The sequence below is a fragment of the Mesoplodon mirus genome, assembly GCF_964341445.2.
Source record: "Mesoplodon mirus genome assembly, chromosome: X".
Lineage (NCBI taxonomy): Eukaryota > Metazoa > Chordata > Mammalia > Artiodactyla > Ziphiidae > Mesoplodon > Mesoplodon mirus.
In genome coordinates this window covers 37,986,049-38,004,127 of record NC_138981.1, presented here as the reverse complement: position 1 = coordinate 38,004,127, position 18,079 = coordinate 37,986,049, and positions in this window count along the sequence as shown.

Here is an 18,079-nt window from a genome sequence, read left to right as displayed (position 1 = left end):
GGAGGACTTCTGATGGCTTTACTTTAGTTCCTGTCCTAGGCCTCGCCCACAGCTCTGTTCCAGAGGTCGCCCAGGTCAGAAATGGAAAACCCTGGGGCTGCAAACCCAACCTGCTGATTTTGCAAATAAGAGGCCTGACTCCTGTGTGTGCCAAGAGATGAAGAAGCCAGGTCTCGAACCCAGGCCTTTCTGGCTTCTGAGCCCACGCCTATGCTTTTCCCACCAAACCTCACACTGTTCCTCTAGGGGTCTAAAGAGCCAGACACCAGGTCCTGCCACGGACCCCAGGGGAGCTGCAGGTTGCCTCTTATCTTGGAAGGTCAATGTCCTTGTCTGTAAAGGAGGGCGAGCAGGACTCCCCGAAGTCTTTTGCTCCCAACCCTGGATCTGCAGAGGGTTCTGTGCTCTAGCAGATAATGGCCTGTCGTGGGCTACAAGGTTCAGGCCCCAAGTGTGGGCTCGGCATTATTTCCAGGGACTTGAGGTGGTTGAATTCTGATGGATCAGGCTGTTCTATGGGTGAGTCCAGCTCCACCCCTACCGGCGCCAATTCCCAGAAGCATCTACATCAGCCGTCTGTGAGCCTGACTCTGTCAGGCCAGTTCCTGGAGCCTGGCTGTTCTGTTAGCTCCTTCTGCAAAAGAAACTACTGCAGTCCTGAGTGGCTAAAAACAACTGATTCCTTATATTGTACAATTTCATAGGTCAGGAATTTGGGTGGGGTTTGATTGCACAACTCTTCTGCTTCTGGAGGCCCTGAGGGAGGTCTCTCAGTGCTGTTCAGCTGGCAAGATGGATTGTTCTAGAGGCTTCCCTCACATATCTAGAACCTTGGCAGGGCTGGTTGACAGGTCGGTCTCAGAGTGAGCTTTCCAGCATAAAGTCTCAGAGTAGTCGGACTTCTCCCCTGAGGATCCCGGGCTCCAAAAGCAAATGTTCCAGAGAACCAGGAGGAAGCTGTGTGGCCTTTTATGACCAAAAGCCTCAGAGGTGACATCAGGTGCTTCAGCAGTCACAAGTCCACCCAGGTTCAAGGGGAGAGGCCATAAACCCCACCTCTCACTGGAAGGACACCCCACCTCTCTTTGGAAGGACACTTCTTTGGAGGGAGTGTCAAAGACTTTAAGGTCATGTTTTTAAAGTGTTCTAATGGTCCAGCTGTCCACGTTGGCCCTCAGTGCTCCATGACCCGCCCCTTCTCCCCTGCCCCCAGCCACTCCCCCACCAGCAAGATAGCCAATGTTCACCTCCCCTCTCAGGAACGATCTGAAACACTCTTTCATCGTAAGTGTCAGGATCTTCATGTGTTACTCCCCTGAGGGGCATTTTTACGTGAAAATTGTGGCCCGAGAATGGTGTGGCATACCCAAAGGAATGCATTGCTAATGGTGGAATTTCAGGCATTTACCGCAGGACAGTAGGGGATATATTTTTCGGCCAAGGGACTTTCCTGCTGCAGACAGCTGGCTGCTCAATCTGCCCTGAGCCCATAAACACCAAACTGTGGCCACTGGGGCTCTCAGAGCAGCCTGGACAGCAGCTTCTGCACAGCAGTTCCCCAGCCATCCCTGAGAATCAATACCCAGCCTGCAGAAGGGGAAGAGGTGACGTTTCTGGGCCACGCTGGTGGCCACCTCAGAGCTACCCACATGTAGCGCCGCGCAGTCTAAGGGGCGAGAATGAAGGCAGTGTGTGCACAGAATTCAAGTTCGTTCGAAAGTTAAGACATTTACGTAGCACTGGCTCCCCCAGAGCATTCCACCTCCTTTTCCTCATTATTTGGTTTCTCAGCACTAACCTGTGCATTAGAAACAAAGACCATGTCAAACAAAACAAAACAAAACAAAACAAACGATTATGGAACAATGACCTGATGTAGAATAATGCTAATTTCAAGGGGGGCAGGGCAGGGGAGGACCCTGCACTCCACCTGCTTCTGCTCTCTCTCTCCCTCTCCCTCTCCCCCTCCCCCTCTCCCTCTCTCTCCATATCACAGCAGGACTTGTTTATCTTATTAGTTTTCTTGGTTTGGTTTAGCCCGATGTCAAGATGAAATGAATATGGCCAGTACATTTCAATTTTTCAGATAAATCTCAGAAATGTCCACACAGGTTCCTTTTAATGTACCCCCCAGCCCCTTTAAACCAAAGTTCAGAGTGCTTAGTTTCGGGGGAGAGACATCTGGGAGGTTCTGAGGGGAGGCACCAAAGACATTATGGGTCACTTTAAATGAGCACTTATTATGTGCAGGCACCGTTCTAAGCGTTTAAATTCTAAGTGTTTTCCACGACTCCATTTAACTGTCACGACAACCCGGGAGACAGGTGCCAGAACGTAAATGACAAAGGAGGATTCTGAGGCACGAGCCTAAGCAAACAGCCCAAAGGCACAGAGCTGGGAGGTGGCAGAGGGGAGATCTGAACTCAGGTTGCCTGTTGCCAGTGTCTGCTAATCCACTAGACCACATACTGATTCTGGTCCTCTGCCTTTGGCCTGTACCTCTGGGATCAATTCCAAGCAAATTTAAGCCAAGGCTGATCTCAAATAGATGAGGGGACCTTGTGCTGGCTGGTGAGGAGGAAGTAACTAAGAAGTCCGGCCTGGTGGGTACAGCCAACGGTGGCTCTGTTTTGGAAGCATGAAGGGCTCTGGGCTGCTTGGAAAACAAAACTAAAGCCCCCTGTTGTAAAATTGAGAAGTGTTTGTCTGGACGGTGGAAACAGTGAGCTCTGCTCGACCCTGCAGCCATAAGGAGAGCTCCCTGGGCCTCCTCTTCTAGACAGAATTCCTCTAGGAACATTCCTCCCAAGCCACACAAAGGCTGCTGTCATTAACCCTGGAAGGGCCAGACCCCTGGTACATGCTCTGTGGTTCAGCAAAGCAGACAGCTTCTGCCTGGACTTCACTTTGCAAACAGCACCAGTGTTTGGTTGAGAGTTATTTCTGGGTCTTGGTACAAAGGACATCGCTAGGAGCCAGGAAATCCAGGGTCTGGTCCCAGCTTTGCTATAACTTGCTGCAGGATCTCGGGCATCTCACTTCTCCCTCAGTCTGAGTTTCTGTTTCTTCATCTACAGACTTGCATTATTTGACCTCCAAGTTCCCACCAGACCTGAAATCTTATGATTCTTACACGAATCACAAAGGTGAGTCAACAAAACCTCTCAAACCCCAGGATCAATTTAAGCTGGGAGAGAGTAAGAGAGCATGGAGGGAAGAAGTCGACGTAAGCTAGACAGTCTGGAAACAGGACAGGTGGACGAAGTTGTAGGATTCTCAGTCTGCAGAAGCATCATACCCCGCCCCCTCACCCATGCCTCTCTCTCTGCCTTATGAGATTACGAGTCAAAATCCCTTTAATGGGGACAAATCTCTCATTGCAGAATGATTTCCATTCCAGAAAGATTCAAATGCAAATCCTCCTGAGACAGAATTACTTCACTGTTAACTTCATACTAAGGTATAAATGACTGACACAAAATGTAGTCCTAAGAGCAGCTTTTGAAAGTTGGGAGCCTGGGTCTAGGAGCTTGAAGACAGAGAGGAGAAAGAGCAACCCAAAGAGTAGAGGCTATAAAAGAGTCCAGGGTTTCCCTGGTGGCACAGTGGTTGAGAGTCCGCCTGCCGATGCAGGGGACACGGGTTCGTGCCCCGGTCCGGGAAGATCCCACATGCCGCAGAGCGGCTGGGCCCGTGGGCCATGGCCGCTGAGCCTGTGCGTCCGGAGCGTGTGCTCCACAACGGGAGAGGCCACAACAGTGAGAGGCCCGCGTACCGCAAAAAAAAAAAAAAAAAAGATTTAAAAGAGTCCAATCGCACGATTAGTCTACAGCCCAACACTGCTTTATACACCACTGTCCCCCTACTTCCCAGCTCTGATGCAGGAGCCATGTTGGGGAGATTTCTGGTTTCAAGAACCAGAGAGGAGAAGCCAATCAAGCTGAGATACTGGGGAGGCACCTGGAGGAGCTGGGTAACCAACCAGAAAGATGACCTTGTTTCCTCAAGGGCTGAGGAGGGAGACACGGTGCCCAGCTGGCCTGGAGCCCAAGGTAGAGGGGCGTGGGGAGGGAAGCCAGGATGTGCTGAGCTGGCAGGCTGGGCACTGACCGTGCACGGCCCTGCACACATTTTGTGCCTTCAGTGTCCTCACCTTGTAGGAAAGTAGTAGCTTGTGTTCTAACCAGCTGTCCCCATGTGTGATGTTTCACATGATTTACTAACGGGGAAAAACATTTGTTTCTCAACGCAGACATCCAAGAGAGCCCTGTGTGATGAATGACAGAGGAATCAGCACAGAGGCTGCTCGAGCCCTGGCCCTGATGGCAACCATCATGCTCTGAGCCTCAAGGAGGGAAGGAAACAGGGGCCGGAGTCCAGGCGCCCCGGAGCGGAGACAGAGCCGGGGTGGGGGGGGACGGAACCAGTTGTGTCTGTCCCCAAGCTCCAGACTCATCCAGAGTCGGGCAGGAGACCTTGGCCAGCAACAGGTCTGAGAAATCCATAGCAGAGCATCAGTCGCGGTGGCCTTAACAGGCAGGAATAATACATGTTGTTGTGAGGCTTGGTGCGAAGATGGACATCCAGCACTTAGTACACAGTGAGCGCTCAAAAACTAATAGCACTGCCGCTAATTATCCTCTCCTGCAAGAGTGAGGGTCTTGAGGACTGGGTGCCATGGGTGCCCCAGCTGTCCCCCTCTCACCTTCCTCAGCCCCCGGCCCTCCCCTCGGCTTCTGTTCCTTGCCTTTTGTTCCTCTGAACCCACTTGGAAAGGCTGGCTTTGCTGCATCGCCTGGCTGAGCCCCAGGGTCACGGCGCTCACTTAGCCCTGGGCGATGCTTGGCACGGTGGCGATGGTTTCCGGGTAACACTGCCCTCTCGGGAGCACCCCAGCTAGTGGGCAGGGATTTGAAGGGGTCTGAAGGCTGAAGTTTGATATGGGCCTTTTGCCAAAGCAGCTGTCAGAATCAGGGCTGGGGACTATCCAGATGGGATGGCGAGTGTGGCCAGGCCCCAAGCTCTAGACGCTTCAGCCTCGGCAGCAGCAGTGACAAATACTGGGATAGCCAGCTGGGCAGGGGTCCGGCGTGGCCTGGCCGACGGATTGTGCCACTGGGGATGTAGAAGGGTGGGTGGCAGCCGGGCCCCAGACCCCATGAGGGGCGTTCAGAGTCAGGATTCTGAAGTCATGCGGAAATCACAGGGCCCCTCCGATAGCAGCCAGAGGATGAAGCAGGCAGCATGGAAGCAGAATTCCATTCGGGAGCCCATGTCCAAGGTGGGGGCTTGGTCGGGAAACCCCATTTCCAAAGACCTGGGCTCGAGGCAGCAGGGACAGAGCTGCTTGAGTCACCAGCATCTTCCCTGTCCCCTGCCTTACCCAGTGTTGATGGCACCACATCAGGTCAAGAGCTGCCTAGAGGCCCGGATGGGGATGGACTTCTCTCAGTCCAGCCAGTGGCTAGAACAGCTCCAGGTGCAAAATGTGAGCTTAATAACCAGCAACACAGGCGCCACAGAGAATGTACCGAGAAGCATTGCGGTGATGTCACTTTTACCAGCAGAGAATTCCATGGTTTTTATTTTGATCCCCAACACAGTGGCCACGAGGGGCTGCAGTGCTCTGGCTTAGGAGCTCCATGGATGAAGCAGATCCCATGAGTTCCTTCCCATGGAGCAGAATTCGCCCATCCTGGTTTTCGTGGTTACGCTTGCAGAACGAAAGGATTTTTCCACAGCAATGTCATTGTAACAGCACCGTGGCAAGGAGCAGCAAGAGACCACCTCCAGCCTCCCAAGTGTACGGTGTTAACAGTTACCACGGGCACTACTTCTCCCGACTCCCCCCTCCACACACATATAAATACACACACACACACAATACACACACATACCTATATATGCACACACAAATACATGCACACATCCAAACACCAAACACAAAAAACTCACAGAAATGCATACACGTGTACACACAGAAACACAGACACACAGATTCAGAGTCACCCACATCTTCATCTTGCTGAAATGGAGAGTTCCGGTATGGAGAAAGAAAGCAGACCAAGACCGCCTGTTCTTTAGGAAGTGACTGTGGATGGAGCCTCTTATTGACATTCGGGTAGAGACTCTCCATCCTGTTGTGGTGGCTTCCAGCTCTTTTTGGACTCCGTGGGATAAAGGAAAGAGAGGCGGGCATCACTGGGCCCCGCCTGGCTCTGTATTCCCAGACTGCGAAGGTTCTGGGCTCTTGGCAGAGGTGAGCTGGGGTGCTGGCTGCAGAATAATTTAAAGTAAAAATAAACTCTTGCTGCCACAGTGGCAATAAGAAGAAGACCATCAGGATCAACGCTTCTGCCCAAAAAATATACCTGCCTGTGAGGCTGCCAGCAGAACCACGGATGGTACAATGTTATAAGCCTCAAATCTAAGTATGTCCCTGGGTCCTATTCACCATATGCGTTCTGGCTTGCTTGGTCTTCCATTGACAGGATGGGAAAGGAGTTGTACCACTCAGGGTTCAGTGCAAGGGACAGAAACTGCTCCAGGTATTTTATGCAGAAAGGGATTTAATACAGGGAAGCCGGTGCTTACAAAATCATTGGAAGGTGTATTCGTTCCCTGAAGCCATCATAACAAATGGCCACAATCTGGGTGGCTTAAAACAACAGAAGTGGATCCTCTCACTATTCTGGAAGCCAGAAGTCTGAAATCAAGGTCAGGTCATGCTCCCTCTGGAGGCTCTAGGTAAGAATCCTTTGCCTCTTTCAGCTTCTGGTGGCCGTCAGCATTCTTTGTAGCTGTATCACTCCCGCCTCTGTCTTCGCATGGCCCTCTTCTCCTCTGTGTTTTCTCTTCCTCTATCTGTTATAAGGACATGTATCATTGGATTTAGGGCCCACCTAGGTAATTCAGGATGATATCATCTCAAGATCTTTAACTTAATTACATCTATAAAGCCTCTTTTGCCAAATCAGGTCCCATGTACAGGTTCTAGGCATTAGGACGTGGACATAGCTTTTGGGAGGCCACCATCCAACCCATTACAGAGGGGCTGTTGTGAAAACTCTAGACTGGGTCTCTAGAAATGACTCCCAGAATCCTGCAATCCTGACCTGCCAGGGGAGCCACCATCTTTGTCACATGTGGGAAGTCCAGGAGCCACCAATGGAGTAGCTGTATTTAAAAATCCATTGCTGGAGCTGTGAGCTTGCAATCAGGAAGCTGCCCCAGCTGCTGCAGCAACTGCCTCTGGACACTGACAAAACTGGTGAGCAGACACTGGAATGCTGCTATGGAAAATTCCATGTTTTCTTCAGTCCATCAAGGGCCAGGCAGAGCTGACTACACAGAGTAGATGGTTGTGGTGGACTCCTGTTTGTTGTCCATCTAGTATTCACTCACTTAATTTCCAGGAAAACCTTCTGATTTTCAATTGGGGGGCCACTCTGTATCAGCTGTCAATGGCTGTGTAACAAACTCTTCCCAAACTTCATGACTTCAAACAATAACCATTATTTCTCATGGTTCTGTGAGTGGACTAGGCTCAGCTGGGTGGTCCTTCTGCTCCTTGTGCTGTCTGGAGGCCCAGCTGGGTCTGGACCGTCCAAGATGGCTCCACCCACACAGCTGGCAGGTAGTGCTGGGTGCTGGCTGGGAGATCAGCTGGGGATACTAGCCAGGGCTCCAAGATTCTCCCCCACGTGGGCCTCTCCACGTGGCTGCTTGGGCTTCCTCACAGCATTCTGTGAGGGTGTGTTCCAAGCAAGCAAAAGCAGAATCCACAGATCTCTTAAGGCCCAGCCTTGAAATTTACACAGTGTCACATCTACCATATTTTTGGGGTCAAAACAAGGCATAAAGCTGGTCTAGATTCAAGGGGAGGGGAAATGGACTCTACCTCTCAATGAGAGGAGTGGCAAAGAAGTTGTGGGCAGCTTTTCATCCACCACTCACCCCTAACTACTCTCAAGCCATGGGGTTCTGGTGGAGCTGACACCCCTGCATGGAGTGGCATGTGACTCATGCCCAGCCTATCAGAACATCTTTTCCCCAGCATCAGTGACTGGATCAGGCAGGGATGGTTACCTGATGCAAGTCAGGTCAAAATGGTAATCAGACTCACTTTGGGGACTTTCATTAGAGCTCTCAGGAAAATATCCTCTTTACTTTCCATGCCAAACTTGAACCAGAGTAAATATGAGGAGATGCTACCACCATCTTGCCATCAGTAGGGAATCTAAGAATGAAGCCAGGGCCAGGAGGAGGGAGAGGGAGAAACTGAGTCCCAATGACATGGTTTAATTCCTGAATACAGCAAAGTCTCATCCAACTTGGACAGCTGGGGGGCGTCCCCGAGCTGATCCTCCTGCCAGGAAATGCGCCAGGAAATCGGTTGCGGCTCTACCTGTCCTTCCTCACCACCCACTGCCAGGTGGCATGTTAGAATGAAAGCAAACCTCAGGTGGAATTTGACCAGCTGGATGATCATGATCAGGAAGCAGGTACAAGGACAGTGCTACAACCTGTTCCTGCAGGCTTGGTAACACCCACTCCATCTGCAGGCACTCCAATATGCACTCTGCACACAGGGTCCTTCTGATGGAGATGCAGTGATACTCTCTTGGTGGGGTCAGCCAAACTTCTGGGGGGATCAGGCACCGCAGTCCTCTGGACATGAGAAGACAGTAGGGGGCCAAATGGAACTCCAGATTAGAGCACTGTGCTGAGGGTGTTAGGAGCCCGTAAGTTTTTTTTAATTAATTAATTAATTTATTTATTTATTTATTTTTGGCTGCGTTGGGTCTTCGTTGCTGCACACGGGCTTTCTCTAGTTGTGGTGAGCGAGGGCTACTCTTCGTTGCGGTGCACGGGCTTCTCATTGCGGTGGCTTCTCTTGCTGCGGAGCACGGGCTCTAGGCACACGGGCTTCCGTAGTTGTGGCACGCGGGCTCAGTAGTTGTGGCTCGCAGGCTCTAGAGCACAGGCTCAGTAGTTGTGGTGCACAGGCTTAGTTGCTCCGGACCAGGGCTTGAACCTGTGTCCCCTGCATTGGCAGGCAGATTCTTAAGCACTGCGCCACCCGGGAAGTCCCCCCCATAATCTTTTTTTATTACTGAAGTATAGTTGATTTAAAATGTTGTGTTAGTTTCAGATGTCCAGCTAGGTGACTCAGTTAGACATATACATAGATCCATTCTTTTTCAGATTCTTTTCCATTACAGTTGATTATAAGATACTGAATATAGTTTCCTGTGTTATACAGTAGGACCTTGTTCTTAAACCATGTTTCTTAGTATTTCTAAGATACCTGTGCTAATTAAAGGTCTTTCTGGTGTCGATTTATTTCTTTTTCTTTTTTTCTTTTCCTTTTTTGGTGTAGATTTAGATCTGGAGATGTAAAGTACTTCAGTAGCCACTTCTGGAGTCTGGGTTCCTGATTAGTTTCTTCCAAATGCTAATTAACTGCCCCTAGAGTAGCTATACTTACACACACACACACACACACACACACACACACACACACACATTACTCTGTACACATAGAGATGTCTTACAGTGACTTGTCACACAGATAATATAACACCGTTCTGGTAGAATGAGATGCCACATGCAACCTTTTTATAAGAAGCTCTCCCTTTCCCTGATTTCACCGAGAGGGAAGATGACTAACAATTAAATCTTTGAACCCATCAGGGGAGGCGCTGTGATGTGAGGGAGACATAGGGAATCTCATTCTGGGGTCCTTCAAAGACCATGGAGAGGCCCCAGGGTATCAAGGAATCCTCTGAATCATGAGGAAAATGATTTGTGTCAATGCATGTGTGCATTCACGGTGTGGAGGTGGGGAGAGGGTGGCAACTTCTATCAGATTCTAAGAGGGTCTTGACACCCCCAAAGTGTTAAGATTCTCCAAACTCGGCACAGTTGGGCAGGGCAGGTGTAAAGAAACATCTGGCCTGGAGATGGCCTGGGAAAGCTTTAGCAATTTCCCAGTAGAGTCAGATCTATCGGTCCAGGACTTGTGTTCTGCAAAGGAGATTTCAAAAGAATCACGCAGGGTCAGAGAGTGGGTTAAACGTCGAGCATTTGAGAAGCAACCATGTTTAAAATTCTCTTTTTATTTTTAATTTTTCAGAGTTTTCAATTGTAGTAAAAACCACGTCATATAAAATTGACCAAGCGTTTTTTAAGGGGACAGTGCAGATTCACATTGTTGTGCAACAGCTCTCCAGAACTTTTGCATCTTGCAAAACTGAAACTGTTCTCACTTAACAGTAACTCCTTTTCTCCTCCTCCCCAGTGCCTGGCAACCACCCTTCTATTTTCTGTCTCTACGGATTTGACCATTCAAGCTACCTCATACAAGTGGAATCATACAGTCTGTTTTTATGTGACTGGCTTATTTTACTTAGCATACCGTTCTCAGGGTTTATCTACGTAGTGGCACATGTCAGAATTTCCTTCCTTTCTAAGGCTGAATAATATTCCATTGTGTGGACAGACCACATTTTGTTTGTCCACTCATCCTTTGTTGGACACTTGGGTTGCATCCACCTCTTGGCTATCGTGAATAATGCTGCTATGAACATGGGTGTGCAAAATCTCTCTTCTCTGCTTTCAACTCTTTTGCATAAATACCCAGAAGTGGAATTGCTGGATCATCCGGTAGTTCTATTTTTAATTTTTGAGAAACCGCCATACTGTTTTCCACAGTGGTAGAAGCAATAGTGTTTTTAGCGGAACCTAGGGTCACTCAGACAGTAAGGCACAGAAATTCTGGTCTCCTTTTTTTTTTTTTTTTTTTTTTTTTGCGGTACGCGGGCCTCTCACTGTTGTGGCCTCTCCCGTTGCGGAGCACAGGGTCCAGATGTGCAGGCCCAGTGGCCATGGCTCACGGGCCCAGCCGCTCCACGGCACGTGGGATACCCCCGAACCGGGGCACGAACCCGTGTCCCCCGCATCGGCAGGCGGACTCCCAACCACTGCGCCACCAGGGAAGCCCTCTGGTCTCCTTTAAAATCGTTTTTGGGGGGGATGGGAAGGCAATACGGGATCCTTATATGGTTAGGAGCAGGTAGACAGAGCTGGGTTTGAACCTTAGCTCCATGACCAAGTGGTTTTGTGACAATCTCTTTAGGTCATTATCTACTCAGCTATAAAATGGGTTAACAGCAGAACTCAGCATCATAAGGATTCACTAAGATCACGTACAGGTCACTAGGATGGAGACCCAGGGTGGATGGTGCTTCTGCTCAGGAAAACACATCATCAACGTTTTCATGAAGAAGGACCAGAGGAGGCCAGCATCCAGAACAGAGAAGTTGGAACACAGCGGGATAACTTGCTCTGGGACCAGAGAAATGAGAAATCTGAGTTTTCCACAGGCAGGCGGAGACTCCTCCAGGCTTGGGCAAGAGAGCTGGAGGGAGAAAGGTCTCAAGAGGGAGAGGAAGGAACCTGCAAAACTGCAGCCCTCGGAGGCTTAGGTGAGAGAGGCCAGAGATGGATGCCTCATGAGGGCAGTCAGCCAGGAAATTGTGGGACATTCACTTTGAAGTTCCTTCTGCACATGGGCCCTTTGAGAGCTCTTTCTCAGTTCGCTATGGACCTTTGGGTCTCGTGGCTGTGCGCCCCATAGGCATTCAAAGCCAGGTGTTTCGTGGACTCATACCTCCGGTGCAGGTCTTAAAAGTTGGGGTTCCCGACGTGGGGTTTAAACCCTTCACTCCTTAGGGAGAAGCTCCGGGCTTGTGAGCTCCCTCCTGATGGTGGGTCGCCATGCCAGGGTGGGGTTTATGGGGACAGTGTGTCTCAGCCTTTCCTTCCCTCCTTTTTTCTTTGGCCGTGCAGCACGGCTTACAGGATCCTAGTTCCCGAACCAGGGATTAAACCCAGGCCTCCGGCACTGGAAGCACAGAGTCCTAAGCGCCAGACTGCCGGGGAAGTCCCATCCTTCCTTTCTTGTGTGGCTCTTTTCTGGTTTGCTGATGTGAAAGAGCTGCTCAGCTACTTTTCTGGGGAAATGCTTCCATGTGTAGCTGTAGATTTGGTGCATCCGTCCTTAGGTGGCTTCTCGTCCTTCACTGTCCTGGGACCGCCCACCATCACCTCCAAAGCTTCAGTAGAAGGCTGCTACACTTCACAGGCCAGGGGGCCACGCCACCACTTTAATTTAACAAACACTTCTTATACTCAGTGCTGAGCAGGCGTCAGGCACTGTTAGAATCGGTTCTCAAACACTGACCCTCACAGCAACCCGAGGAGGAAACAGGCACGGGCAGTTACATAACTCGTCCAAGGTCTCAGAGCTGGTCAGTGGTAGTGCTGGGATTCTAGCCTAGACCGTGCGGGCTCCGGAGTCCCCGTTCCCAGCTGCTCTACTGCTTCTCAACGGGGGAGTCAGGAGCGCGAAAGATGCTTCTCCATGGGGGAGTCAGGAGCGCGAAAGATGCTTCTCAATGGGGGAGTCAGGAGCGCGAAAGATGCTTCTCCATGGGAGAGTCAGGAGCGCGAAAGATGCTTCTCAATGGGGGAGTCAGGAGCGCGAAAGATGCTTCTCAATGGGGGAGTCAGGAGCGCGAAAGATGCTTCTCAATGGAGGAGTCAGGAGCGCGAAAGATGCTTCTCAATGGAGGAGTCAGGAGCGCGAAAGACGGGCAGTAGGAGCTGGGGGAGGGGTGGGATTTGCAGCCACCTGGAGACTATGCACGTCTGAGATTCCTCAGCCACACTTCAGCCACAGTGGCTTCCCTTGGATATGAAGGAAGAGAACTTTGGGCTGTCTGATGACACGGGCCTGGCATGGGGTCAGCGCTCAATAAATAAGGTCGCTGCTCAGCATCACCACCCCTCCCAATCACTTCTGACCACACCCCTCCTTTGAACTGCACACCTTCAGCAACAAGGTCAGAATTCAACTTCCCACTTCTGCTGCGGTGCCAGGGAGGACCAGCTCCCTTTGCCTCCTCTCTCTCCAGAGCCCATGACTCACAGCTCCAGGAGTGGGATGGTCCCCATGCAGCTGAGAGAACATCCCCTAAGGCCACATGAGTCCTGGCTGTGTGGTGTGTGTCTGTCTCTGCCCCTGCTCCCCGCCTCCAATGACAAAGGAAAACAAAGAGGATGAAAAGGAAAAACCAGAGAAAGAAGAAAAAGGAAAAGACAGGGAAAGAGTACTCCCTTCCCTCCTCTCTGTCCTTAACCTTGACCTTCTGAGCAGTGGTTGTCATTGCTGCTTCCAGCCTTGGTCGTCTCATCTCTCTGATAGTTCAAGTCCCCAGAGCAAGGTCTGGGGCACCTTTCTCTGCATCTTAAGGGGAGATCAAGTAGGCAGCCGGCAGCCAGAAAATAACTCGAGAGGAGAACAAAGGAGTATTCTGATGCTTTTAAAATTTGTTTCCTGCATAGGCTGATGATCAGGCAAACACTGTAAGTGTTCACGAGGAGAAAGAGCTACCAGATTATAGAAAACACTCCCTGCGTGTGCTATGGACTCGTTCCCGGCCTCCTCCCTGATTCCTCCTACCTTCAAAATTAATTTCGTCAGCCAGAAGGAAGAGCCTGAAGATCTCAGAAGTGCGTTCTCTCAAAACAAGTTATTCTTCATCTGAATAATGGAGACTCTGGCTCGAAAAACAACTATATGGCATGAACGTGGCAGCGGGGTGTGAGCAGGTGAAACGGATGGTGGGATTCTTCCTGGAAACACTGACTCCAGGGGAAGCAGACGGGAAGCCCCTTCCGCTGCAGTGGGCCCACCACCCAGCACAAAGAGCACACAGAAGCCCCCTGCAAATGCACGGAGACACTTGGGTAGAATCTCCTAGCGGGCAGGCCCTCTTCAGGCAAAGAGTGTCCCCAGGCTTGAGCCACTCTACTGTTGTCACCTCCAATCTTGAACTCCAGCTCCACCCTTGGGTCCTGAGCTAAACTGTTCCCTTAGCTTTTGACCTAGCAATTGGACTTCTAGAAAGTAATCCTTCAGGTCGATTTGCCCATTGCAGAAAGATACGTGCACGGAGCTGCTCATTGCTGCATTGTTCATAACAGCCCAAACCTGGAAGCAACCTAAATGTCCATCGGAAGAGGACTGGCTAAATTAAACAGGGCGCACCCAGACTTTCAAATGATAAACAGACCTTCAGTATGTGCTGATGGGAAAAGGTCTGGGAGCCATACTGCTGGCTGAAGAAAGTTCCGTACAGACCAGTGTGCGACAGGATTGTCCCAGTCTTCATTGGATTTCCCCCAAAGCAGACCTTGAGACAAGAATCTGGGTGCATGTCATTATTTGGGAGGTGATCCAGGAAGCACAGTGAGGAAGAGGGAAGCGAGACAGGGCAAGGGGGATGCCGATAAAGGCTGTATCAGTGAGTGGGTTCCTGCTGTAGGCATCTGGGGCTCGGTCCCCTGGGGACCCTCTAAGGGTCTGTGTGGAACGCACCTCAGGATCATGCCACCAAGGGGCTAGGAAGCTGGGGTATTTATCCACCAACTCCAGTCCTTCATTGGTCTAGGGGCATTCATTCCTGGACACTTACTTCCAGCCAACCCCAAGTTCCAGCAGATATCTCCTTGGCCAGTGATCATCCTGACACAGAGAGATACAGGAAGAGGTAAACTTTGATAGAAATGTCTGCAGGTGCCTCTGGGAGTGGGTGGGGGTGATCCAGGGGAGGTGAGTGGGTATGACAGATAGCATCTGCTGTGGTCCCATCTGTGTATCAAAAAAAAAATTCTAGGGGCTTCCCCAGTGGCGCAGTGGTTGAGAGTCCGCCTGCCGATGCAGGGGACACGGGTTCGTGCCCCGGTCCGGGAAGATCCCACATGCCGCAGAGCAGCTAGGCCCGTGAGCCCTGGCCGCTGAGCCTGTGCGTCCGGAGCCTGTGCTCCGCAACGGGAGAGGCCACAACAGTGAGAAGCCCATGTACCACACACACACACACACACACACACACAAAATTCTAGGGATGTGGGCCTGAAGGCCTAGGGCATATACTGCGGAGATAGAGGCCCTTTTCACCTTGAACCCTTCTACGGGGTTTGCATTTTAAAAAACAGACCCCCATATGCCTTAAATCACTGAAAAAATGGTTAATCATTTTAAAACTGCTCTTTCCACAGCTACTACAGCCCCGACTGAATGTTTCTGCCCTCCTTGAATCTCTTCCAGGACCAAACAATAATTCCTCACTTGTCTTATGTGCTGTCCGGCATGAAGCACAGCATAATCCACCTTACATGTACGATCGAAGCTGAGCCCTAGGACTACCCTGGGAGGTGGGAAGTCGAGTCCCAACTTTAGAGATGGGGACACAGAGGCTTAAAGAACCTAACTTTAACTTGTTCAAGGTCATACAATAAGAGTCGGGGTCCACGCGTGGAACCAGAATTTGAACCAAACCTGCCTGGCTTCTGAGCCTGTGCCTGCAGCCATGATGATGTTTCCATAGCTTTTCCTCCTCTCTGGGGGACACTTTAATTCTTCTTCAGGCCAACCATTTTCCCCTCCCCACATGCTTAACAAGTTACTGACAAAAGACCCCGAATAGCCAAAGCAATCCTGAGAAAGAAAAATGAAGCTGGAGGAATCAGGCTCCCTGACTTCAACTATACTACAAAGCTACAGTCATCAAAACATTATGGTACTGACAGAAAAACAGAAACATAGATCAATGGAACAGGATAGAAAGCCCAGAAATAAATCCAGACACCTATGGTCAATTAATCAACGACAAAGAAGGCAAGACAATACAATGGAGAAAAGACAGTCTCTTCAATAAGTGGTGCTGGGAAAACTGGACAGCTACATTAAAAGAATGAAACTAGAACATTCTCTAATGCCATACACAAAAATAAACTCAAAATGGATTAAAGACCTAAATGTAAGACCAGATACTATAAAACTCTTAGAGGAAAACATAGGCAGAACAGTTTGACATAAACCGCAGCAATATCTTTTAGGATCCACCTCCCAGAGTAATAAAAATAAAAACAAAAATAAACAAATGGGACTTAATTAAACTTAAAACGTTTTGCACAGCAAAGAAAACTGTAAACACAACAAAAAGACGACCCACAGAATGGGAGAAAATATTTGCAGATGAAGCAACCAACAAGGGATTAATCTCCAAAATATACAAACAGCTCATGCAGCTCAATATCAAAAAAACAAACAACCCAATAAAAAATGGGCAGAAAACCTAAATAGACATTTCTCCAAAGAAGACATACAGATGGCCAAAAAGCACATGAAAAGCTGCACAATATCACTAATTATTAGAGAAACGCAAATCAAAACTACAATGAGGTATCATTTCACACTGGTCAGAATGGCCATCATCAAAAAGTCTACAAACAATAAATGCAGACAGGGCGTGGAGAAAAGGGAACCTTCCTACACTGTTCGTGGGAATGTAAATTGGTACAATTATTATGGAGAATAGTATGGAAGTTCCTTAAAAAAACTAAAAATAGAACTACCATATGATCCAGCAATCCCACCCTGGGCATATATCCAGGGAAAACCATAATTCGAAAAGATACATGCACCCAACGTTCATTGCAGCACTATTTACAAGAGCCAAGACATGGAAGCGACCTAAATGTCCATTGACAGAGGAATGCATAAAGAAGATGTGGTACATAAATACAACAGAATATTACTCAGCCATGAAAAGAAATGAAATATGCCATTTGCAGCAACATGGATGGACCTAGGGATTACCATACTAAGTGAAGTAAGTCAGATAGAGGAAAGACAAATATCACATGATATCACTTATATGTGGAATGTGAAAAAATGATACAAACGAACTTATTTATAAAACAGAAACAGACTCACAGACTTCGAAAACAAACTTATGTTACCAAAGGGGAAAGGTGGGGGGAGGGATAAATTAGGAATTGGGATTAACATATACACACTACTATATATAAAACAGATAACCAACAAGGACCTACTGTATAGCACAGGGAACTCTACTCAATAATCTGTATACTCAATAACCTATATGGGAAAAGAATCTGAAAAAGAATGGATATATGTATATGAATAACTGAATCACTTTGCTATACACCTGAAACTAACACAACACTGTAAATCAACTATACTCCAATATAGAATGAAAATTAAATTAAAAAAGAAAAAGAAGCTACCAGGCCCTCATCAGCCAGACACAGTGTAGGGACAGGGAGGGACAGTGTTGAATGGAGTCATTCCCCTCTGGCTCAATTGTATCCCCCACCAAAATATACAGACAGACTTCGGAGATACTTTGGGTTTGGCTCTAGACCACCGCATTAAAGTGAATATTACAATAAAGCAAGTCACACCCATTTTTGGTTTGCCATTGCATATGAAAGTTATGTTTACACTATACTATAGTCAATTAACAAGTTATTGACCGGAGACGTATTAATACATATTTTGCTACCCGAACGTTATTGACCAGAGACATATCAATACGTTTTTAGAGAGTGATACAATTAACATCACCATGCGAAGCTGTTAGAGCTTAAAATTGATCAAGGGTCCATTATACAACTTATGATTCTCGCTATCACTCACATTTTGCTCCGTTAGGTTTTTGTTCCAACCTTGTGTATATTATAAATGCAAGTTTACTACCGTGAAATTTTCAAAAATGATGCGTCGCAAAGTTTGGAGTGAAGAAAAATTTCCTGGTGAATCTTATGCAGATACCAATACTTTCTCTGATTGTCTGAGCAACATATATACTAGCATCTCAGAAGATGACAGTTCTTCAGAATATAGTTCTGATTCAGACAATGTGAATATTAGACCAAACAAAAGACAAAAAACCTTAGTGATTGATTCTGATACAAAAAGTGAAAATGAAACTCACGGTGCTGGAGAATGCTCCTTTGCTTCTACAGAAGAGTGGATTGAAAATTAGAAGACTTCACATTTCACGAAAATTAGGAGACTTTGCAGGTGTGTCAGGTGTGACTACTGAATGTAATAACCTGCAAAGTGTTAGCGAAACAACAGAATTAATTTTTGGAATGCCTTTTTCAAGTTGGTTGCTTCTCAAACAACTTGTATCACCGACAC